Source organism: Chrysemys picta, chromosome 13 (assembly GCF_011386835.1).
Source record: "Chrysemys picta bellii isolate R12L10 chromosome 13, ASM1138683v2, whole genome shotgun sequence".
Taxonomy (NCBI): Eukaryota; Metazoa; Chordata; order Testudines; family Emydidae; genus Chrysemys; species Chrysemys picta.
In genome coordinates, this window is record NC_088803.1 from 41,255,325 (window position 1) to 41,280,588 (window position 25,264).

At 40.1% G+C, this 25,264-nt stretch overlaps 1 protein-coding gene across 3 annotated transcripts in view; it reads left to right on the top strand.

Annotated features, from left to right (window-relative positions):
* Window positions 1-25,264, top strand: part of TSHZ2 (teashirt zinc finger homeobox 2) — a 276,249-nt gene that overhangs the window by 89,479 nt on the left and 161,506 nt on the right. The gene's annotated exons all lie outside the window — the stretch shown is intronic.

Here is a 25,264-nt window from a genome sequence, read left to right on the forward strand (position 1 = left end):
CATATGTATTAATTACACAGGGCAGTGCTTTGATACTTTTAGTTATACTGAATAATATTTACTCCATAAATAGTCCCACTGGCTTCATTTGAACTATTTGTGAAGTTAACTACTACTCATTGTGAACAATAGTATCAGAATATGGCCCGTAGTCTTGCAGTAAAGTTACAATATGCAAGAAAAACAATGTCACTGGAGTTGAACTGGTTATGGTGGGCAATACATGTCCTTCATTTATATAGTTTTTCACAAAGGGCTCAGTTCTAAACTCTCACTGATTTTACATGAGTGTAATTTTATTGACTTAAAATTTTATTGACATTAAAGCTAGTCTTGATTTCCAATGGTCGGGGAAAATAGGGAACAGAATATGAATATTACTGATGAAAGTGCTGAAATATATTTGTCTGTAGTAGTAGTTGCTGGCCAAGTTAAGGTTAATTTTTATGAGTTAATTGTTTGTTTGGAGACTGATATATTCATTCATTCAATATTTATATACAAATTAATGAGAATTAACATTTCTACATCACCTCATTTGAGAGGTTGCATGTTTAAATGTTTTAGATATAATACTCTTTTATAGAGAGTAGTTTTCTTAACTGCGTAATAACTGGTAGATAACCAGTGTAATAATATTCTATTACTTTTTAATATTAATATTATGTTATTAGCACTTTAATTATAGTAATTTGAATTTTTTTCTCTGAGAAAGGTACACTTAGTCAGGGCACCTGTAGATTGTAAAAATACATCCATTATAGAACAAACGTAACTACTTTATAGTTGAACTGCCAATGAACTCAAGCTACAGAGAAATTATTATTATTGGCATAACTAGGATGATAAGGCTTTTATCTTCCAAGTAACAGAATTGTTAGAAGAAACACTTAATACACTCGACTGGCCAGATTCATCCCTGTCTTCATGCAGAGTGCAAGGCAAGGACCAAAAGGGCTACCAGGTTGTGATTCCAACTCCAGGACAGAATAAAGCAGCCTAAAAGTTTGCTCTTACTTAGCTCTTACTGCACTGACTTACAGGGGCCTCTGTAGCACTGCAAAATAGCCAAAGCATACAAACCTCCTTGCTATGTCTCCTCTCGTCTCCAGCCCATCTCAGAGCACATCTCACTTCCCCCTGCCTTGTGGGCTCCTGTGAGGGAGATGCAGATCCCATTGGAAGCTCTCCTGTTGCTCAGAAGGTTGCCGGGGTGGGTGGGTAGGTGGGTTTTATGGCAGCTTTGTAGCCACTTTATGACTGCTCCTCCACTTTAGGTGCAGCACAGCTTTAAATTCCCTCTATATGTATAGAGAGTTCATTTGTTGTGCACCATGGACGAGATTTTTCAGAAGTGTACTTTTGCACACACATAGGTGCCAGTGTACAAATACAAGTCAGGGTCTGTCTGGACAATTCCCAACTTTCCCACCTGTGTTTGTAGTCACACCAGTCAGGTGGACATGAAACTGCTGTGGAAGATTTTGGTCAGGAAATGCAATGCAACTATAGCGGTTAATATATGTAGGATTTTGTGGGAAGTACATCATTAGAAAGTATAACTTGAGTAGAACCACCATGTAACGACAGTTTAGTTAATACACCAGACCTGCCACATGTGACACCCTTCGTGTGACACTCACACATGCAATCACCCCTCCTGCATTGCCACTGCCCAGATTGAATGCCATGCATGAAGCTGGGCTCCCAGCAGGCAGGAAGCTTTGGGCTGCATTTTTTCCTGGTTGCCCACGAGTGGCTGCAAGTGTGGCCTCTTTGCCTCCCCCTCTGGCAGCTCCTCACTCCCCCTGCCTTTCCCAGATACGCAGAGCCCAGAAGAGAGAAGGCGGTAGCTGCAGTGGCTGTGTCAATGCAGAGGAGCTAAGAGAGGCTACCGGTGGGAAAGGGGGAACCAGGAGCTATTGGTGGAGCTAAGAGCTATTGCTGGGGAGGAAGCAGAGGACAAGAACTATAGGAGGAGAAAGAGGGATACGGAACAGAGGAACTATTGAGGGGTAAGGGTGACAGGAGCTATTGGTGGGGAAAAGGGATGCAGGGGCTATTTGGTGGGAGCTAAAGGAGCAGAAACAAATGGAGGCACAGGAGCTATTGTGGGGAACAGGAGCTAACTGAGGACAGAATGTGGTGGGCTAATAGAGGGACTTGAGGCAAATGAGGCAAATGCAAATCCACCCCAGGATTCCTCCTATCCAGAAAACACATCCCCTCAGATTCCCCAGATTATCACTTCCCCTCATTCTCCACAAACCCCTTGCACCTCTCTGCTGTGTGGTGCAAGGTATAAGGGCCTGTCTTGCCCACACCACTACTCAGGGGAGCCTGTAAGGGGAAATCTAGTCTTTTGTCATGCAATGTTTTCAAAACCAGTGATTACGATCATGGGCAAATTATCTTTAAATATGAAAATGAGAATGTGTGTAGAATGTCACACATGGAACTGCACACAACTTGCCCTGTAAACTTTTCATAATTCAAACTAGTTTGCAAACCTTTACATTCCTGAAGGTTGAAAGGTTCACAGAACCTATGAACTCCACTGGCTTTGCACATCCTGAATGGTTACTATCCATTTCAGGTAATTCAGAGGACATAGCTCCTTGATGTGTGTTTTCTGGTTCACCATAGGATACTCAGGATCAGCCTGTGGACTTACAGTGATGGAACATGTCCTGTGATGCTCTCTGGAAACCTCACTTCTGTACTGTAGGTCTCCAATTGTGGCAGACTGAAACCCTGTATTGCACGATCCTCTTTCACTGCCGAACGAAAGGAGCCAGAGGGATCATTAGTATCCTTCCATCACTTCCTCATTAGTTCTTAGATAGTGTTTTAATGACAGCTTGAGAGGCTCAGCTTCCTGCCCTCTTACTATTTATGATCCCCACAGTGCTAATGTGCACTTAATGAGAAATTCTTGTCTTGCTTGTAAATCCTGTAGCCGGCATTCAATTTATTGACAGATGTTTGCTTGGGCCTCTTTAAAATTACTTCATAAATCTTCCAGGATAAAAGGCCTCAAGTTTGGTTATTAAGACAGGCCCTTGTTGACAGTTTCATATTTAACTGTTTAGAACTCAGCTGTCAGGCCTGTAATGGAGTGCGCGGCTGAGGGTTTGAATTCTTAGGGCTCATTTACCATGTTTTCTGCACCTATCAGAGTTTTTCTTTTTGAAGTGTGTTGACTGTCCCTTATAATCCCTTTAGTTAACTTCTCGGTGACCTCTTTGTGCACGCACTTACTCATTTAGCGTATCAGCGTGTCAGCTGTGATGAAGTGTTTATGCTGATATGAGCTGAGGGCTGAGCAAGCGCTACATGCCAGAATCTACTGGATGTAATGCTGATATGAACTGAGGGCTGAGTTAGCACTTCATGCCAGAGCCTACTGGACATTTCACAGAAATCCTAGACTTTACTTCTTCCCCCACCCCTACCCGCACATTCCCCCTGCCTCTTCTTTTTTTCTTGTATGGTATGTTAAACTATGTTGAATTGTGTGGGTGGGACCCGGGCAGCCAAAAAAATCCAGTCAGAACTTCACCAGGCTGTTAAGTTTCTTGGTGTCTAGTCACAGTCTGATTTCCCAATGGAAAGCCAGTCCTCACGGAAACCTCAGCTCATTACACAAATGTCTGTGTCTTTAAATGGTTCTCTCTATTTTTTGTATCATCATCAGCATTTTAATGGTGCTAGAACAGCTGCAAGTATCAGTGCATTTTGTCTCTAATGAGAGATAGGGCTCGATCCCACAAACCTTTATTTGTATGAGTAGTTGTCAGTCATCTGAGTATCTCTACTTACTACAGACTACTCATAGGAATAAGGATTTTCTGGATTGGCTCATACTTTTCAACTTTATTCCTTCCTGTTCATGATCTCACAACCCTGTCAATATAATATACTACAGAATATAATTTACTACAATATAATACATTATAGAATTCTATAGTAATGCTCCAAAATGCTGCAGCTCTTAGGGGGTATGCCTAGCATTCTGTGACATTACTGTAGAATACCTCTGAATGTTTTTGTTTAAGAGAGAGAAATTTAAAGATTAAAGGTTTAGTAGATTGCTGGAGGATTAGACTAATTCGGATAGCCATTAAACCCATGACATCAGCCAAATTGTAACAGTATTCACTCCACTTAAGTCCATCACAAAAGGTACAGATCAGACACTGGAGAATAATGAGCATCTCAGATAAAAATAAAGGGGTTTTTGTTTGGTTTATTTTGTACTTGGTAGTGTCATCTCATATTACATTGGTGGAGTTATGTCACATCACATCATGTTACTTCTGTTGCATCCTGTGCTGACATAACACAATTCTTTAAATACTTGCAAAATATTTTTGATCGGGTATTTGCTATCCAGTCCATTTTATTTAGCTGTTAAATTTGGTGGACTTCATATATGTAAATAGTAACTGAATTGTAGAAATGACTGTCACTTCTACAACTGTAAATAACTAATTTCCTATACCTTATTGTAAGATCTTTGCAAGAATTAAAAGTCCACTAAGATCTTGAATAGAAACATTCAGCAATATCAGATCAGAGTTTTAGTAAATGCCCAAGCCAGAGATACTCTCATAGCTCGCAACCATTATTGACTGACTTTCACCTGAGGAACTCACTTAAGTATGAATGGGCTCAGTGGGATCATGGTTTTTGCAAACACGAAAGAAACATAACAGCCACCCACACCACTATGCTTTCATGAATGGGAGCCAAGAACGCTTCTCAAATAGAATGCAAATCTCAGAACAATTTGTTTCTTCATTTCATGATTAAGATGAGCCTAAAATCATACTGAAGGTGAAGGCCTTGGTGAAAGGATGCAGTGCACAGAAGGGAGCATGGATTAGGCGTTAAGGGGGAAAAAATCACTTTTAAAGGTATTTGTTAGTCACTTTGCTAAACTTCAGTGCATGCTGCAGGGAGGAGCAGACATTGACTAAAGGCTGAATATACCCATCATAAGAAAATGGGAACTTTGAACGTAGATTGTGGAAATTGAGCCACAAACTTAAACCAGTGCAACTGCTGTGTGTAGAGGAGCCCTCAGAGAGACTGGAAGAAGAGGGGAGAAGGAAGGGCTTGTCAGCTGGGAAGGGAAAGGAGAAGTGCTCAAGTTTTCCATGCCTTGTGTGTGTGTCTGGTGACATAATCATGCACAGGCCACATCCACTCTGGCACTGACTGGCACAGGGAGGAGCTTTAAATCCCCTGCTGCTTCAGCCTGATGAAACTGGGAGCTGTCCTCATCACATTCCACAGCAGTTGCAAGGTTTGCAAGCAAAGGCGGGGACAAACAGGAAAAAAACTAGTGGGGAGGAATAATGGGTGGAGCAAACAGGGGTTCTACCTTCGGGTTATATGTCACCCTGTGTTGATGGCTCATATCATACACTGGCAGGGGTGGAAGATGACTACAAGGATACCTTAGTGATCATCCCAGAACACTGGAAGGGATGTAAGGAAGAGATGAATATTTTGAAAAATTCTGAGATAAAAGAAGTCTGTTCATTAAAAGCCGGTTCCTGCTCCCAGCTGTATTCAATGGTAAAATCCCTATTGGATTGAACTGGAGCAGGGTTGTTCCCTAAGGAATTTGTATTCAGCTGTTATTTCAAATGCTGATTTGCCAAAAGAATGATCTGAGGAAAGAACACAGTGTTCCAGAACACACAGGTAGAAGCAGGTATATCAGATCGGCTACATATTGGGTAATCTCTGCTCATGATTCATTAGTCAAAACATGTCGATTTCATCTACAAAACAGTTCCAAAATCTACTTGACAAGTGACTCAAAAACACTTCTGGTGCATGCCCTGGTTCTTCCCCGTTGCACTGCTGCGATAGCCCCTTGGCCTGTGTGTCAGCATCTACAAGACATATCCAAATTACGCCTTGCCGCTTGTTCCATTTTGTTGTTGTTTGTTTTTTTTTTCCTCAAGTGACTCCATTACTTGAGATTCTCAAAGGTACAAAGAGCAGTTAGCTACCTAATTGCCACTGAAAGTCAATAGAATTTGGTCACTTAATCCCCCCATGTCCCCTTGCAAATCTCCCCAACAGCCTTCAATAGCTCTCAGGTTTTGTTTCATATTCTGTTTTAAGATTCCAAGGAACCTTCACTCCACATAGCAATTTCGCCTGTGCTGCTTGGTTTCCTTATAGTCTCTATGCCTACTCAGAACCGCCGTTCAATATTTGGTTTGTCCTTAGTATATGCACATTTCACATTTGTAAGTTTTAGGCATTTGCTCCATTGGGGTGTACTTCTTTCTCGCCAGATCCACAATTCTGATCAACACTTAAAACATGGTAGGCCAAATTCATCCTTGATGTAGCTCCATTGACATCAGATTCGTTTACCCAGTTTTTCTCTAATTACTCTTTTTCTTAATGTACACTGCTTTGTTTCTTATTAGTATGTTTTTGTGATATGCTTTAGAGCTTTCAAAAAGAGCTTTATTAAATTCACAGTGAAGTTATGTTCCCTCCTGAGGGATATTTTAATTTTCTCCTCTTTTGGAGAAAGATAGCAACGGAAACTCTAGTTGCAAGTTAACCTTCTTGGTGAAACACTACATCTGTTTCAAACTGAGCACTGACTGTAAAAGCCAGAAAGTCAGACTCAGCTGTATGCTCAGGAAATAGAATAAGAAAAGAGACTTTGCCCCAGGTGCTCAAATTCAGTTTGAAGTCCAAGTTTCATTCTGGAGTAATGTTTTTCTCCTGAACTTTAATGTGCAGAGAACATCATGTGGCAATATTTAAATATAAACAATAGAGATGGGCTTGTGCAGAGAAGTTTGGCCCCAGATCTGGATTTTAATTTTCTCAGAGCTTAGTGTTATTCAAGTCTGTGGTTTCAGTTCAGGCTCATCCCTGTTTAAAAGGGAAATACAGTAATATTGGGGTATATTTTTAGCTGGCATACCGCCTGTCCTACACTTGTGCATGCACAGACATGCATATCATTTGTAGGTGAAAACCCTAGTGCTGTGGTTCTCAAACTTTTTTATTGATGACCCCATTCACACAACACACCTCTGAGTGTGACCCCCCCTTATATATTAAAAACATGTTTTTTATATTTAATAGTTATAAATGCTGCAGGCAAAACAAGTTTTGGGGGTAGAGGCTGATGGCTCACGATCCCCACATAATAACCTCACGACCCCCTGAAGGGTCACGACCCCCAGTTTGAGAACCCCTGCCCTAGTGGGTCTCACAGTGCAATTGCTAACACTTATGTGCCCAAAGCTGTTAGACTGTTTAAAGGTTCTGTGAAATTGTTAGCACTTCTTTATAAGTTCAGATCTGCACTCTGTAGGCACAAGTTTGCAAATGTGTAGGCCTGTATTGCTTTCTCCACCATCTCATCTTCTGGATGTGGGCTTATGTTTCTTCTCCATGTGTCATGACAGAGAGTTCACAGATAGAAAAAACATATTTTCCAACAGAGAAAGAGCTTGATCTTTATTTACATTTGTCAGTGGCTCGTTGATCCTCAAGCAACCTTGGCGTATACTCTTCCCCTCATTTATCTTGTTTAGAATAGCATGTGTATCCATTGACTAAATAGGTTCACTTCATAACCTCTTCCATCTTTACTGTTCAACGTGATCCTTTTTGCTCCCATATCTGTAACACAAGTTGATGTTTGTGTCTGACATTTTGCTGCCATTACGAGTGCATATACCCTGTGTGTTCCATCCTCTTCTGGTTACTGTATTTTTGTCCTTCCATAAGTGTCCCATTCTTACTTTATACAAGGACAAACATCTGTCCTTGCACCAAAAATTTCCTCTCATCTATGTGGGCTACAACTGATGGTGAAAGCCTTGATTTTTATGCCTGGAGTATGTATGTCTCAGAATCCTCTAGACTCTTGGTTTAACATTCTTTCAGTCCATTATAGATGTCTAGTCACTTTGGCATAACATACAGCATCAGCTCATGAGCAGTTACTGTAGCATAGACTGTGTTGGAAAATCTAAAAATTTACTCATGAGCTCTCCTTGGGCTACTTCTGCAAATAATCAGCATCTAAAATGTGCATGTAAATTCTGTTAAGGTTACCTGCATGTCTAGCTGTATTTTAACATCTTCTTGGGCTTCTGATTAAGTTTTTGTGCACCCAAGTTTACATGTGAAATTCAATAAATGTTCAGGCAAGGCAACCATTATTGCCCAACTGCTTTTGAAAATCTAGCCCCAAGGGATACATTTTCTGTGCAGCATGTGCAGATTTCATCACATGATTTACATTAATCTTATCAGGACACATATACTGAATCTTTGTGCAATATCCTAAACCCCAAAGGATATGTCTACACAGCATTTCAGAGTTTGCCTCCCAGTCAGGGTTGATGGACTTGGGCTAGGGAGGCTTGCACAAATGCTGTAAAAATAGCTGTATAGACAATGCTCTGAAGTTGTGGTTCAGTCTGGAGCTCTGGTTGACCCGTGCTGGGAGGCTCACTCCAAAATACTGGATATACATAGCCTAAGTGTCCAGCACTGCCAGGACTGATGCTTTCTTTGGGCTTAATTTTGCCACCCTTACTTCGTGGAGTAGAATATAGTCATAAGAGATGATTTCATTGATAAATACCACTCAGTGTGAGTAGAGATAGCAGAAGGGGTACATTTACTTCACCTCCTTTTCCTAAGGACACTTGCTCTGCTTTTGTTCTATAACAAAGTCCATAAAAGGCTTTTTCAAGTCCACACTCAAGGGGAGTCTACATCCATGGCTGTAGAGAGCAGGCCCGTATTTTGGATTCACACCTCCCAGTGGTGTTAATAAGAACTGTTGAAAATGTAACAGTCACCCAGTCTTTTGACTGTCATTCTGCCTCAGTAGCCTACTGGTAAAATCTTGCAATCGTCACTGATTCCAAGCTCCAACTGAAGTCATTGGGAGTTTTGCCTATAAAACGATTGCAAGATTTCCCTCTGATTGTGTAGTAGCCAGTTAGAGTCCCTTTACCTCTCCAGTTACTCTACTACTTTGCTCCTACAGGGTTTTAAACCTCAGCTACATTGACATTACTTGTCAAGAAGGGGAAACACAAAACAAGAAGTTCTTTTGGACTAAAATCAGAGTTATTTACTAGAGCTTTGAGCCTGTCGGTTGCCCTCATTTAAAAAAATACAAAGAGGCTGTATGCCTTAATCAGATGTGCCCTCATCAGTAGGAGGTATTTATTTCTACTATCAGTTGGGGATTATGTCCGAGTCTCCTTTGGCAGGGCTGTTGGAATTAGGTTTTTTGCAAAGAAAGCATAAATGGAGGGAGAAACTGGCACTGAAAAGGATTTGCCTTAAAAAAAAAAGTTACAAGTGAAGACTTCAACGATACATGTATTAAAATAAACTAGAGTAAGGCCTGAAAAGCTCCAGTTTACAACCAAACTCCTCACTGGTCAGTTGTGCTTAGAGCCAGCATATTGGTTCTGATCCATCTCTCAGAGAACTGAAAATAAAATGAACTGCCTTTGAATTAGAGGGAAGACAATTTCTTGCTCTTTCAACTACATCTTACTTTTTAAAAACTGCTAGTCCCTCTGTTCCTTGCTCATTCTCTCCTTTTAGGCAAGGCCTCTGGAGCAGGCTCATGACAATGTCCCGGTCAGCTCTTTTTGGTTGAAAAACGCCCCAACAAACTTGATTTCCTGTTCTGGTGAGCCATCTATCACTAACGTTCCCATCTGTGCCATTTGTCTGTGACAGAATGACAGGTGTCATTTATCATTGGAGCTTGCGGAAGCTGTGGGAAGAGGGATTGAAATTTTTTCTGGAAGCAGTCAGTGTCTACAGGCTGCCAGATCATTAAAAAGGGGGCTTTCCAAAGAAAGCTGTGTGTAATGTGATTGCACTTACTGTCAATGACAGGCTGAGAGAAAGAAGAAACATTTAAAAAAAAGAGAGAGAGAGAGAGAGAGAGAGAAAGGAACGAAGTTTCTGCCAAGGGCATTTAAAGCTACAGTACTACAAATGCAGGAATCTTTTTTTGGTTCCGTTTCAATATGTGAATGCTAACTAAGCCCTTTAGAGATTTCAGGTCAGCTTGGAGTGCCAACGAGGAAACCAAAACAGGAAACTCCTTTAACAGCACTTATTCGCGTCACGTATTATTTAGGGCACTGTAACGGAGTTTGTACTTTAAGAGCATGTCTTCAAGCACAATGACTTAAAAGTGGAGTAGGAGCTAGCAGAGACAGGAAAACCTATTTGGTCTGCCGCTGAAGCTCCTAATAAATCAAAGGGCAGAACTAAGACCTGATACAAGGCCCTTTCTTCAAGGGGAGACATTTACAACGTCCTGTTTGCATAAGGACATTCAGAAGAAAGTATAATAATATCTTCATTTCAGCACCTTCCAGTTGGTTTCAGTTTGAGGATTTGAACTGAACCTTTTTTCCCCTTGTGGTAAAAGAGGCTTCTTTCACTGCTTATTACAGCAAACTGTCCTCCTACTTGAGGTATATAAAACCAAAAATAAAAGACTACATGGTCATTATAAAAAGTAGTCTCCCTAGTTTAACAGCTAAGCAGCACTGACCTCAGACAGCATCAGTTGGAGGATATAAAACAAAGTTTATAACAGGAAAAAAGGGGGGGTGAGGAGGAAAAAAACATTATTTTCTCTGTTGTTTTTAGCTATTTAAATACCACAGTTCACTCACATTATTGGAGAATCAAGTGATCTACTTGAGTTACGCATGGTTATACTGTGCGTGCCACTCTGAATTTACTTTCTACAGGAGCTAAAGCATGGCCAGATTTATAATAAGCTATACAAACCTATTGAAGTCAGTGGGATTGCATGAGGTATAAGTCAGCATGGAAACTGGCCCCAGTTCTTTAAAGAAAAGTAGTGTTCAGACACATAAATCAAGAGTTTTGTCCTGGAAAAACTCATGCCAGTAGACCTTACTCATGTGAGAAGCCCTATTGAAAACCTGACTGTAATGAACTCCAGGCCTGGGCCCAATGAGTTACAAAGCCAAGCCCTACCTGAGTGCACAAATCTAAATCACTGCATGACTAATTATGGGCTTCAGTGTGACTTTTAGTTACTGCCCTGAGTAACTGATGGTGTGAAACCTCCTGGTGCAGAGGCAGCAGGTGGGGAATGGCCTCCTGCCTGCTCCCTGTGGGATGATGTTTGTCCCTGAAGGTGCACGGAAAACAACCCCTATGTATGAGTGCAACCATGGGGATTGGCCCTGGCTCTTCAGTGGGGTATGCAAGAGAGGGAAGGAAAGCTCTTTACGCCCTTCACCCCCCTCTGCACACCCGGGTAAAGTGAAAGGCATGTTATTCTGCAGTAAGAGGAAGGACTGGGCTTGTGGTTAAGGCCTTGGCTGGGGTCTCAGGAGATGTTGGTTCAGTTCACAATGGTGCTGCAGCCTCCGTGTGTGACCTTGCCCAAGTCATCTAGCATTTTTGTGTTTCAGTTCCCTGTCTATAAGATGGGAGTAGTGATACTTACTTTCTACCACTCTTTGCCTGTCTTTTCTGTTTCGATTCTGAGCTCTTCCAGGCAGGGGCTGTCTCTTATTATGTGTGTACAGCTCCTAGCACAATGGAGCCTTTATCTTGGCTAGGGTGTTACTGTAATACAGGTGCTACTATTATACAAATAATATTATTGCTAAGGTTATCATACCTGTTCTGCCTTAGACGTAACTATTTAATTAATATAAATGATTAATTTCTAATTATTATAATTAATATAATATAGAGAGAGATACAGAAAGAGAGATACAGAGAGAGAGAAAGTCATATTTCACCATTATCCTTCATGCAGAATTTCCTTTGACCTCCATGGGAATTTTGCATGTGATCAAAATGGCAATGGGATATAGCCCTAATGCTGTAATGTACACTGACTATAAGTATAAATAGATGGTAACACAATTCAGTTGAATGATAAAATTGTTACGTTTTCTTATGAGGTTATGTATGTCTTAACAATATGTCACATGCCATCACAGCATCTTCACTACCACCTCCAAATTCAACTTCTTTCTTTTCTGGCACTTGAAATTAAATAGTATTTGTTTTTGATGCAGCAGACACCAAGACATTGTGCACTAGGTTAAGATAAATTATTTCTGTCTGACATTTCCTTTTTGAAATGCTGGACCATAGCTATATGTGTTTTCCTTGGTGAAGCAGATTGGGTCAAAATGGTTGAAATGTCATATCCCTGGTGCAAAATGATATTCCTGTTTCCAGCAGGTATGTGAAAGTAGCAGAATATAAACTCAGGCCTCAAAGTCTTGTATATGGTTGTGTTGACACTTCTTTCAGTGGGGTGACAAGAGCTGCCCCTGTCATTTTCAGCAGACTACACCTATATTACTGGTATAGCACTTGAGTTTGTCTTTGTTTGAAAGCTTACCTGGAAAACATTTCCTATGGGTCCATTGGAAGATAGGGAAAACTGATGACATGTCATAGATATACACATCTCAGGGGAAACAACAGGTGGCAATAGGCATAAGGTCACATTCTAGGTTCTTTGCCGTTAGGTTTGTTTCTAAGACTTTCATTTTGGGGGTGGGGTGGGGGGGAGAGAAGCTAAATGACTGCCTGTGTGAATTTGTTTTGAAAAGGCGATAGCTATTCAGAGAGAGAACATTTTGCCTTTGGGAACAGTTGGCCAAATGGTTATAATAGTAAAACTTGGTTAAGTAGCAGCCCATTTCACCACCACCTAGGTTTGAGGCACTATTGTCCATTCTCAGCCAATGCTCTCAGTGGCTTTAATATAATTAGTTGAATCCAAGTCTGCTGCAGGAGCTAAACCCTGCATACTCTGTTTCCCTCTGTTTTGATCAGGAATTGAATGACTGCCATGTTTCCATCTGAATTTTCTTTCATTGTTGTAGTAAAGCATTTTTCAAAGACTCCTTCCTTCAGAATTAGGAGGAATTTCCACATCTTTGGGAATGCTGTAAAGTGTGATAGCATTTTGCTTGAGTTGTTACTTACATTTAATTTCTCTTAGCTAAAGGAAAATTATCTAAAGTGGGGAGGATTCCATTGATACATAGGTTTATTTCCAGAGATGAAATGACAATGGTGTGAATGTACTGACATTTTTTTCTTCCACCGCATATACTATACAGCTATATTTGGAATGGCTCCGCAGAAGTGCTGCAGAGACGTTAATGAGAATAGGATGTTTGTATAATTTTGTAAATATTTTATATATATTTCTGGGAACAGTGATCAAATATCCTGGATATCTTTTCTAGGCTAGCCAGTTCCCTCACAGTAACCTAAGACAAGTGGTAAAAGTTCAAAGAATGGAGCACCAGCAGATGATCTGGCTCAATCTATTTCAGCATAAGAGATTTCCAGTTTGATACCACAATGAAAGCATTTGAAACAAAAATCCTTATTATGCAAGTTCTTGCTTTAGGAGATTGCACCTAGGTACAAATGAGTACAGCTGTGTTCTATTAAGTATCAAATTGTGAACCCTGTACTCAAATTGGGGAGCAGTTACACACACAAGTAGTCTCATTGAAATCAATGGAACTATTCCTGTGCATGGTGGCTGATCACAGCTAGTAAGGGGTTCAAAATCTGGCCTAAGAGAGCACCTCCTTAGATGTCCTTCTTTTGAATGGTCACTTTAAACAATTTCCATTCTATTAACTTCTTAACTATTAACAAATCACATTTTCAGCTTGGCTGCAGGGGCATCATTTCAGAAAAATTCGGAGCGGGAGGCAAAGTTGCATCAGCATATAGAACATTATATGTGATGATATTATATCCTGCAAATATTGGAGGACAGAGGGAATGGAAGATATAATGGAGTCTATAGATCAATTAAAAGTGTGGGGGCAAAATAAGGTCAAGGGGACAACTGACCCTCTTGCCCCATAGCAAATGACATCCCAGCTTTAGCTGTGTTTTCAATTGTACTCACTTCTAAAAGGACGCAAGAATCAGTGACTCAGAGAATAACCTCTTACCAAAATCTTCCGGACCATGTGAATTAATGCACCTCTTCCCATTTTATAACCCCTGGAATAGATTGTCTCTAATCTCTTACCCTGTGGCGTTTCACATAGGGAGCCGATTAAATTTGTGTTTCCGGTGGTACACTGGCTTCCAATTCATTTCCCAGTGAAATTCAAGGTGCTGGCTTCCATGTAATAGAACTCTGTGTGGTTTGTATCTCGGGTATCTAAGAGAGTGCCTTCCTTCTTCTGTTTAATCTCTGTAGGGAAGATGGATAACCTGAGCTAACAGCCCCCAGATTCTTATGCCATGAATCCAGGGAGCAGGATATTCCCAGTGGAGGCACTCAGTTCTGGAGTTATTCCTCTATTGGTCCAACAGAGCCCACTGACACACTGTAAAGCATGTTTGTTGGTTCAAGATTTTGAGGAAATATGTAGAGTTAGGAAGACTTCCATATTTCGCTTGGAGCTGATTGTACTATCTGCATTGATATGGTTGTATTTTAATTAGAACTGGACAAAGAATTGGCTTTTTCATGTTTCAGGGTTTGAACCAAAAAATTGCCCAAAAATTTAGGTTTGGATTGAATGAAACATTTTATTTGATACAATATGAAACATTTTGAGTGATTTTTACCCTTTGGGGTTTTTTTAATTAAATCTAGCTAAATTTCAATATTAAATGTTTTGAAACAAAAAGTCAAAAAGAACTGTTCTGACTTCTTCAGAAAACGTTCTCCCGGATTTTTGGGCTGAAACTATTCATCGATTTCAACCTGAATTCATGAACAGTTTCAATTGACCCAAACCTGCAATTTTCATCAAATGATCTATTAGCCAAAAAAAATTGCCCCGCTCTAATTTTTAATTTGTATGTAATGGGAACTAGAGCGTGAAATAGGTACTTGTACTGATGTTTAGGTATATAGGAAGGACGACTGCTAATACTGCCCATATTAAGATATATTTCCAGGGGCAAGATAGAGAGTACTAACACTCCATTTTGAAATACCTAATTTATTTTTACTAATGGTTTCTTTTTCCCTTCTAACTCTACAGTTCTCTTGTTCTTTATTTGTGGAACTGAGTTGTTCCTTGGTTGGTTTTGGGTCCATAAACACATTAAATTTAAATCAGTAAGCTAGATTGTCCATGAGTTTCCTGTGTGCTTAATGATGGTTATGTAACTCAGGATGGAGGGACAGGTAGGAAGGAGGCATTATGCTGTATTAAACGTAGGAAAGAGTGATTAATTTAAGACATTTCTATTCGGTTTTGTCCCAAACTACTGTTTCTTTATCCTTCACCCTAACACATTTCAAAATATGTTTAAAGGCAAAGTGATCATTGTAAACTTTAATATTTGGAAAATGAAATCCTCCTTTATTGAGTCTGATATAAAATTGATCAAGTGACAATTTTGGTATCTTTCCAATGGCCATATAAAACTTTAGACTATCTTATCAATGTTGGAGTAATCGCTTATATGGCAAAATACCTGTGGCAGTGTGTGGATGTGCATGCTAGTGTAGTGGAGTTTGCACCCTCCCCACACGGAGCCTTACTACTGTGGAGTTTGGCCCAGTTGCAGAACTTGCCAGCTATTGTGAAGGTGTAATCTTATAATCCACATGGGTTTTTCTTATATTGGATCTCATACCTGATGAGGTTAACCTTTTTTGGTATCATGCTATAAAGGGCATTACTATTTTCCCACATTTATGTTCGTTCTATTTAATAATACAGCCTGCTTTTAATGAAACTCACTTGACTGAGATGGACAGGATCAGGGAGTGCTTCTATCAACCTATCTCCTAGAAGTTTCAAAAATAATGTATTATCTACATTGATCAATATTAGGTGAGATTTGGCACTTTCAGAGAGGGACCATGTAGAGTTGTTAGAACCCGAGATTGGGAGTCAGGAGACCTGAGTTCTGTTCCTAACTCTGTGTTTGACCTGCTGTGTGACTGTCAGCGAGTAACTCATCTTCCCTTTGTCTTATTTCCCCATTGTTAAAATGAGGATAATACTTAGCTTGCTCATCTTTGGAAAGCAGGTTAAAATCCTCAGATGAAAGCCACTGTTTAAGTGCAAAGTATTATTATTTAGTATTCTCTTTGGCAGGTTTCTGGTACTTCTCCAAGTTTAAGAACAAACAGCTCCAAATGCTGCTGTGATATAGATCTAGATCACAAAGCAGGGTTTCCCACTAGGTTTTCCTCACCCAAAATTTTCCTGCTCTTGTTGTTGTGCAGCAATCCGTGAGCCAGTTGGCTGGTGCTCTTACCCCAGAGATGGATGGATATTAGTCATAGTCAAGTCAGTGGGAGTTTTGCTTGAGTAGAGACTGAATCGGGACTGAGGATTTAGTCCATAATGGTGAAAATCACACCTACAGCCCCAGTAATTGTGCATGGATTGAACTGGGGGATGGAATTCACACACACAAAATATGGGGTCAGGTCTTGGCCTGCAGTGCAGATTCTCTAGAGCTGTTATTGCCAGTGCCTGCAGTCCTTATACACTGTTGGTTTCCAGCCATCTCTCGTAAATGTGGATTCTCTCTCACCCTGATACCTATGGCCCCACCCACTCCAACCTATATGAGTCTGGTGAGGAGCACCCCTACAGGGCACACAGGTATCAGAGACCTCTCTCACCACTGTGATGTGTAAGTAGTGCTGAGGGCTTTGTGCAGCCATCTACACTGAGAAATTTCACCCATGGTTAGCAAAATGTTCTGAGATCCTCAGAATGGAAAGTGCTATTCAAATGTAAATTATTATTTACAGTATCTTATACTTTATATAAGGCTTTTGGAAGTTTCATCTATACACTTGCTTGTAGTAGCAAATCCTTTCATAGCTATAATTTATATGCAAAGATTTTCCCTGTCGTCTTGCACACTTTCCAATATGTTTGATGAAGGCTGAATAGTTCAAATTCAGCTGTAGCATTGTGGGTTTTATTTCATATCATATTTGTATTAAGTTTTGTCTTAGGTTAGGGTTTGCTTTTATGTTCCAGTAAGAGAGGATATAGAGTATGTGATTATTCAAGGTTTTTGTTATTTATATTTATTGCATCCTGTGTGTACACCATTCCGGTATTCAAGTGAAACGCAGGGTTCTATTTTAAATCTCATGACTGTATATGATCATTAACACCTAATACACAGTAAAAAATAAAATAAGCAACTGAAAGACAAATCCATATAAATAAATATAAGTGAGTATGTAAAAGAATGAGAAAAAATTTTTCTTTTCAAATATCTAACTTGTCTCCAGTTTAAGGGGGTCATTCTTTGTGCTGCATCTGGTCCAAACAGTACCTTTCTATATTTTTTTTCTAAATTCACTGCCTCTAATAAAGTTTTCAAGCAAGAAGTTAGGTATTTTTTTATTTGCTTTCTGATGTTGCAAGTTGGAAACTAGTGGGAAAGGTCACAAAGTATTGAATGTTTTTGTTTTTGTTATCTTGCCATTTCTTTAGCACTTCTGAATTTCACTCATTTTTCTATGTCTATCCTGGCTGAATCTTTGAAATATTTTGCATTTCCCCCATTCCTTCCCAGTCCCCTTCCCAATACATAATTCTAAGGACAAATCTCCACCTTCATTCCACAATGAAGTCTCTTTTCTATCACATATTCTGCCACTGTTCCATGCAGTGGCCTCTCTCCCTTTCTTCTATCATGGCTCCATACTGACCGGAAGTATAGGCCAGTTCTGTCAATCTGCCCATCTGCATTTCTAATATATTCCTCCCCATAATATCTAGGCATCCTATGCAAGATTAAAGATATAACATTGTTTCTTTCTGAAAAGAACCTCATGCTCCTCCTCATTTTGAGATGATTTCTCAAGGTGGAGAGGTCAGTCTTACTGGTTGTACCAGGAACGATATTGCTGAGCTGTCACTATTGTCTCCTCTGTTGATTTACAGCATAGCAAAATAGCCACGTGTCACAGGGTCCGCACAGGCTCTCCCACTTTTGTGCCTGCACCCTGTGTTTAGGCTGGTATAATAAAGAGTGTTCACTCCTCCTTTTGTTGGATCACCCTTTATTTACAGTGCTTGTGCAGTTCCCAGATCCCCCAACAGTTAATGCCCCACAGACCCTCTCTAGGGTCTCTTGGCCCTTGAGGCTTCCTTGTTGGCAAGGAGACAGAGATACAGCCCTCCTGTCTCCTCCCAGGCTAGCCTCCCCACTGAGGGTTGCCCAGGGCTTTTATAGCCCTCTCCTGCCCCAGCCCAGCTGTCACTACTTAGCCCAGCATGTTCGTCTGAGCCAGCCCTCGTTAGTGCTTGCAGCTGGGCTCCCTGCTGGGTACCTGCATCTCTACACCTGGCCTACTGGCCAGAGAACAGGCTGTAGCCAGCATTTTGGCAGTGCTTTAAAGGGGGTTTTACCCCTGCCCTGCCACACAATGTAAGGGGAATTTGACTAGAAATGGGTGAATCTCAAAGCACTTGAAGTTTTGTTTGACCTGGATAAGCTCTGAAATTTGGAGGCTGCTCCAAACTTGCCCAAACAGTTTGAGTCTTCCTATTCTCTCCCCTTCGCTTCATCCCTCTTCTCCTTTCTTCTCAAATCAACCAGATAATTCCCCTTCCCCACCACTGGTCTTATCTATCTTGTTCTTTGACACTACCTAGCTCTCCTTGGTGCCAACTAGTCCTCTGGCTTTGATATTCCACTAAAGGTACGTCTACACTGCACACTTTTCACATACATGACTAGCCCCGCTAGCCTGGGTATAAATAGCAATGGAGACAGTGAGGCACTGCTTAGGTGAGTAAAGACACATCTGAAGCCTTTGGGTATAAACCCAGGCATAACACCCTACATGGCTCTCTACTGCCCAAGCAGTGCCTCCCACATCTACACGGCTATTTTTCACAGTATAGTGTCTTCCTGCCTCCTTACTGCTAGAACCTTTCCCTGCCACATTCACCACTTAACCCAGAGTTTAGCGGCAGCCAGTACGTCCCTCAGTCCACGCCACTTCCAGCGGCTCCCATTGGCCTGGAGCAGCGAACTGCGGCCACTGGGAGCCGCGATCAGCCGGACCTGCGGATGCGACAGGTAAACAAACCAGCCCGGCCCGCCAGGGGCTTTTCCTGCACAAGCGGCGGAACAAGTTTGGGAACCACTGCTCTAGTGGTTAGAACCCTAGAACCTTTGGGAGACATAAGTTCAGGTCTCTGCTTTGCCACAGACTTCCTATATGATCTTGTGCAAGTTACTAGTCTCTCTGTGCCTCAGCCCCATTTTCCCATATGGGGAACTAATAGGAATTCTCTGCCTCACAGTGATGTTGTGAGGCTAAATACATTAAAAACTATGCAGTGTTCAGATTGGTAAAGGGATTGGGGCCATATAAGGTCCGTGGATAGATATGGTGACACCTTTGGAAATGAACAGTAGAGGGTGACTTGCCCCAATTCATCTCCCTACCACAGAGTAATTCTTAACCACCACTTGGTAAAATGAAATCAAACTCTAGGAGCAAGGCATTAAAAACAACATCCCTAATAGAGTCTCTTGGGACCCGAATGTTTTTCAAATAAGATATCTGCTGCTGGGCGGAGAGGGGATGGGGGAAGAGGAGTCAGAGGAATTTTTCCTTTCCCAGTTTAACTGCAATTCTTGCTCCTCCAAAAAACAATGAACATCCACCTTTGCGAACAGCTAGTCATTTCTGACAGTGCAGGACTTCTGCTGTATATAGTACAGTATTTATAATGTTTCTGAAAGTGTCTCTTTGATTACATTATTCCTTTGTCTGACCTATACTTTCAGATAAAAGTGTTTTGCTTAGAAACTACATAATAAATCACCTGTAGGAAACAGACAAGTTCTATTGGGAACTAAATGTGAAAAATGGTTTAACAGAAACTCAGTGTAAAGGATAAGAGTTCTGTTACTAGTTTGGCTCTGTTGGAAGAAAGTAAAGGTAATGTACAGTAGGCATATCTCTGGGTCACTGAAGTCATATGTCAAATGCTGGAATGGTACTTTATTTGGCGAAGGGATCAAAGAAAAGCATTTTTTATTATTATTCTTTCTGTATGTTAAGATATGGGACAGTGTCCTCCCTTTTTATCTTTAATAGAACTATGCTACAGTTTCACTGATCTTAGAGATGAGATCACCCGCTCCAGAATGGGATTAGGTTTCAGAGTTAAAAAAAAAAATTATATAAGTGCTAAGTGCATAAGACCTACCTTCCCTGTGTCAGACGGGAATTATTCTGCATCTCTATAAATCCTGTCTGCCTTGCATTTTTGTCTCCAAAATAAATGCTATCCTGGGAATTAGGGGTTTCATGGTGAGCAAACTATCACGTGTTTAGATGTGTCACAGTAAATCTCCAAGAGGCTTCAAAGCTGCAAGAGAAGACACAAACGTTCTTCACTTAGGAAGCTTGAATTAAATAAATAAAGTAAGGCCCAGCATGTAACAGCTAAAATGTTCTTTTTCATATGAGTGCCAGTTATTCTCCCCTCCTTTCTCCCCCTGCCCATCCCCCTCCCCCATACACACACACACACACACAAAAAAAAGCCAGTTTCAAGTGAAATAACCAGTCTTTGGAATATTTGTCATGAGTGGTCCCTGGGATTCAAAATATGTATGCCATGACCATTGTATTTTACGAATGATACTCTAAAAGAAGGTACCATAATATACATTAGTTACCTTTAATGGTACACAATTATCCTATATTAAATAAATACTAGAGTATTCTTTCTTTAATATACATATTAGAATTACAGGCTCCTGCTTTTCATGGAGAAGGTCTAGGGGTCGATCCTCGCTGATTATGTGGGGAAGTCTGACAATGGAGGAAATTTACTCCATAATATTGTAAATAAGCTTCTGAATTCCTAGTAAACTGACTGGGAAATGAGGGACATAAACCCTTCATGAGACTAGAACTTTGAGATAGCCAACATCCTTTAAGTACAGTACTCAGAGATAAACATTATAACCACTGCCATGTACTGACTGCACAGCTACCGCAATTGGTGTGCTTGCGGTATTATTTACCACACCTTTGACTCAGAAAAGGCACATCCCATGAGAATGACTGGAAGTCATCATGATACATGTAATAATTTCTACCCTGATTTTTTTTTTAAAGCTGATGAAATTAATGAGGAATGACAAAAGAAAAGGAAAGCATCTAATGATGTAGCCCAAGTCAAGCCCGAGCAACAAGCACAGGGGGTTAAAACAGGAGCACAGTAATGTAGGTGTGAGCAAATGAACCGTCTAATCAATAATTAACAATTCGTTTTCTTCTGTCTTTTATCTTTACTTTTTTCTCCCACTCTTCTATCCTATGTCTCTGTTTTGCATTTGCCATGTTCCTGAAATTAATTAAAAAACCAAATCAAAGCACAAGGTTACAAAGTTCCATTACTGAAATCCGGTTGGAATGAAAAGTTCTGGTTCTCCAATCCCATTAGTTTATGCTCGTGTTGGAGACTGGATGTGCATATTTTATAGAATGCGTGTGTGATTCAAAAACGTCCTGCTCCTCATAGACAAGCAATTCACAATACTTCTGAGCAAAGGAGGCTTTTATTATAAATCTCCAATGTAATGTACATGCAGTTTGGTGTCATGTTATATTGTCATATGACGAGACATGAACCAATGTAAGCCATCGTAACATGGCACAATGCGATTTATGAGTTACACCTTGTCTGATTTTTTGGTTTAAGAAAAGGAGCTCTTCTTTTTTTCCTCACCCACAGGTAGAAATTGATGCTCAAAAGAAAATCCCTTGTGTTACCTGGAAACTGACAGGTGCCCCTATTTTCTGACTGTCCAAATTAATCTGAACATGGCTCTAACACAGCCAATCTACTGGTTTCTTTACTTTCCAACACTTACCAGTTTTGAATGTCAGTGGTGTACTAAGTTGGCTAACTGTTTGCCTTAGGCAGGAAGAATACTGGTTCTGGCATGCAGTTAAAACTGTGCTTTGCCCAACTGGACAACTAATGGGATCAAAAAAAGGTAAAGTTGCCTAGTTAGGAAAATCTTTGTGTCTCAAATCCATCCCAGTGGCCAAGTGAGGGAGTCTACTTCTGCGGTGGTTGAATTTGAAATATAATTATATAGTCCTTAAAGCCACCAAAAAAACAGATACATACTCATACAAAGTAGTTGCCATTAAAGACTCAGTGTTGTTCCACAGTGATTGCAATAACATAGTACAGGCAGGTGCCACAGTGTATTTAGAAAAGTTAATTTTGAGTTTTTATGGGCAATCAATGTGTGTGAGAGCATTGTGTGTGTAAAACCAAATAGTAATTACACTCATCTGTTTTTCCTCAGTTCTGATTGGGTGTCTTGTGCCAGGCTACTATACTCCTCTAGAGTCTGAAACATGAGGCAACAGTTGAAATCCTGGCAATTTTACTTCATTGCATACGATGCAAAATGGCTGAGGCAGCCCATACATCCCATTTCAGAGAACTCTCCATGTAGGTTTCATACCCCTTTAGATTTTTTTTTGTTTTATAAAACAATTGGTAACTGTTTCCTTGAGCAATCGTTGGGTAAAATATTACCCTGGGGTTAAAAAGTTACTTCCAATTGTGATATTCAGCTTTCAGCATTATTTCACATTCTTGGTAACTTTTCTAACCCTTAAGAAATATTGTACCACTATTGCCTTCAAAACCAATCACTATTTATTATACTGTATATATAGTGCTGTCCAAGTACTATGGCAAAGCTAGCAAGAAAGATTACATTGAAGAACTTCAAGGTTTCTCAATCCTTTTTAAAGGGAAAAGTTACAGAACTTGGAGATCTTACACATTAGTTCCCGGCATGATTTCAGTGTGTCTTAATGGAAAGCGGTAGTGTTGTGTTTATCTACACAGACGAACCCTCTTATAAGGTTTCAGAGTAACAGCCGTGTTAGTCTGTATCCGCAAAAAGAAGAACAGGAGTACTTGTGGCACCATAGAGACTAACAAATTTATTAGAGCGTAAGCTTTCGTGGACTACAGCCCACTTCTTCGGATGCATATATCCACGAAAGCTTATGCTCTAATAAATTTGTTAGTCTCTAAGGTGCCACAAGTCCTCCTGTTCTTCCTCTTATAAGGTAAACTTTGATTCAGTGTACTGGGGGATACATACTCCATTTAAACCTCCACACTTAATTCACAGGTTAAGGTCTTAAGTGGGATTAAAGTAATGCAGATGACCTAGTGAGTAATTTGCTACAGGGTGAATTTCATCCATTAAGTCATTATTTTCACAAAACACCTTCTGTCTCCGTGGTGGTTCTCTTCAGTTAGAGCTGCACTGTGCATTGAAACAATTCAGGACTTTCCATTCATTTCAGTATAAATGGAGTTTCGTCCTATTAGAGTTCCATCCAAACCAGTTCCACTCTACACACGCACTGTATTTATCAGCATTTGTCATAAGGAATAGCTATGGGGCCAGATTCTGCTTTCAGTTAGATGAGAGCAGAAATGGTCCTTTAAGGTCCAAATCGTAAATGGTAAAAAAGATGCAACCACTGTGGAAGAATTCTATAATGTGCTGACACCTGCCTGCCTTCGTCAGCAAAACTTTTCTCTTTCTCTGTCTGTATAATAAAACGGATACACCTTCTTACTAATCTAGAGTGATTTATTTTTTTTAATCCTTTCACTCCTGAATGATTTGCGATCACATCCACAACAGCAAGGGAGTAGATCTTCAGCTGGTGTAAATTGCAATAGCTCCATTGACTTCAATTCACACCAGCTGAGGATCTGCCCTTTGGGTACTAGTGGCTCATATGGGTATAAAGGGAACTGTGAGTCTAACAGGGCAGCTCGCGACTTAGTCTAACTTATGGTGGCCATATAGCACATTTACACTCCTTTCCATCTTCCAAAGTTTTAATCTCTTTTATGTTGCTGGTTACCTCTTATTTCTTCTCTTTGTGTTGTGATAAAATGGAGGTGGGAGAACATTCATGGCACTAATGGCTGAAACCCTTGGTATTTATCAGAAAGCAATGGGGCAGCCCCAATTTGAAATGGAATGTCGGTATTTTGATGAGGGTCCACTGCCCTGCGAGGTGACCACAGTAAAAGGCTCAAGACATTTGCATCTGACTGATAAATATCTATTTAAGAGATACTTGTTTCTGTTTCGTTCATAGACTAGAAATCCAGTATCCCCTTAAACGCTCCCTTGACAAATGGAGTTTGAAAACAATGCAGGACAAAAAGAAATATGCCCCTGATATAATTATGCCTTCTGCAACTTAAATTTTAGACACTCAGTTTCATCTCTTACTTAAATGTATCTGTGTATTTTAATAGGAACATTCAGCTATGCTTTTATTAATGCAAAAACATTAAAGCACCAACCCTGAATTCTAAAGCCTTAAAGGGCTGTTTCAAACAGAACCTGTCATAAAATGTGCTCTCAAGCGTGTCCCCTTTAAGAGATTCAAGAATTAAATGTTCCCGTATGTGAATTTTATTTTGTACAGCACATTTGCTTTATGGCTACAATTAAGTTAGATGTGCCGATAACAATGTCTGCTTTCCATTTTAAATCGCACATTTCAGACAGTGTGCATTGTTTTATTATCTAATCCACATGCTTTTAATTGCAATTATGGTCCCTTATGAGTCCCCTGGGAGGGCATGATTGCAATTAAAAATGTAATTTAAATGTTAATTAATTACATTCATTTTCTAAACTGGGAAAATTTCATTTATTATTTTCATGTGTTGTGCACTTATCCTAAATGCATTACCTTCTAAATGTTTTTTTTTCTAAATTAAGTGTTATGTTTATAAAACAGGGTGTTTAATACCCTTTAAAATTTTGTTGGAATGTTTATACAAATTATTACTTTAAATTAATTGATTCTGAGCTCTATGTGCAATCTATATGTGCCATGAAGAACAGAAAAATATTTGATATTTTGCTGAAATTACATTACCATAAGCACCAAAAAGTTCATCAGAAATGTTTATTCCTGTATGCACTCTGATACACCTTTCACTAGACAGAAGAGAAAAAAAACCACACCCAAAGGGTTTAAGGTGTGTATTTTTATGACTCGGTGACCAAATCCTAAAGTCCTTACTCAATTTCTACTCATGCGTTACTCAGGTAAACCCCCACAATGAGAATTGGTGCAGTTCCATGTACACATTGGGAAAATACACGTGCATGTAAATAC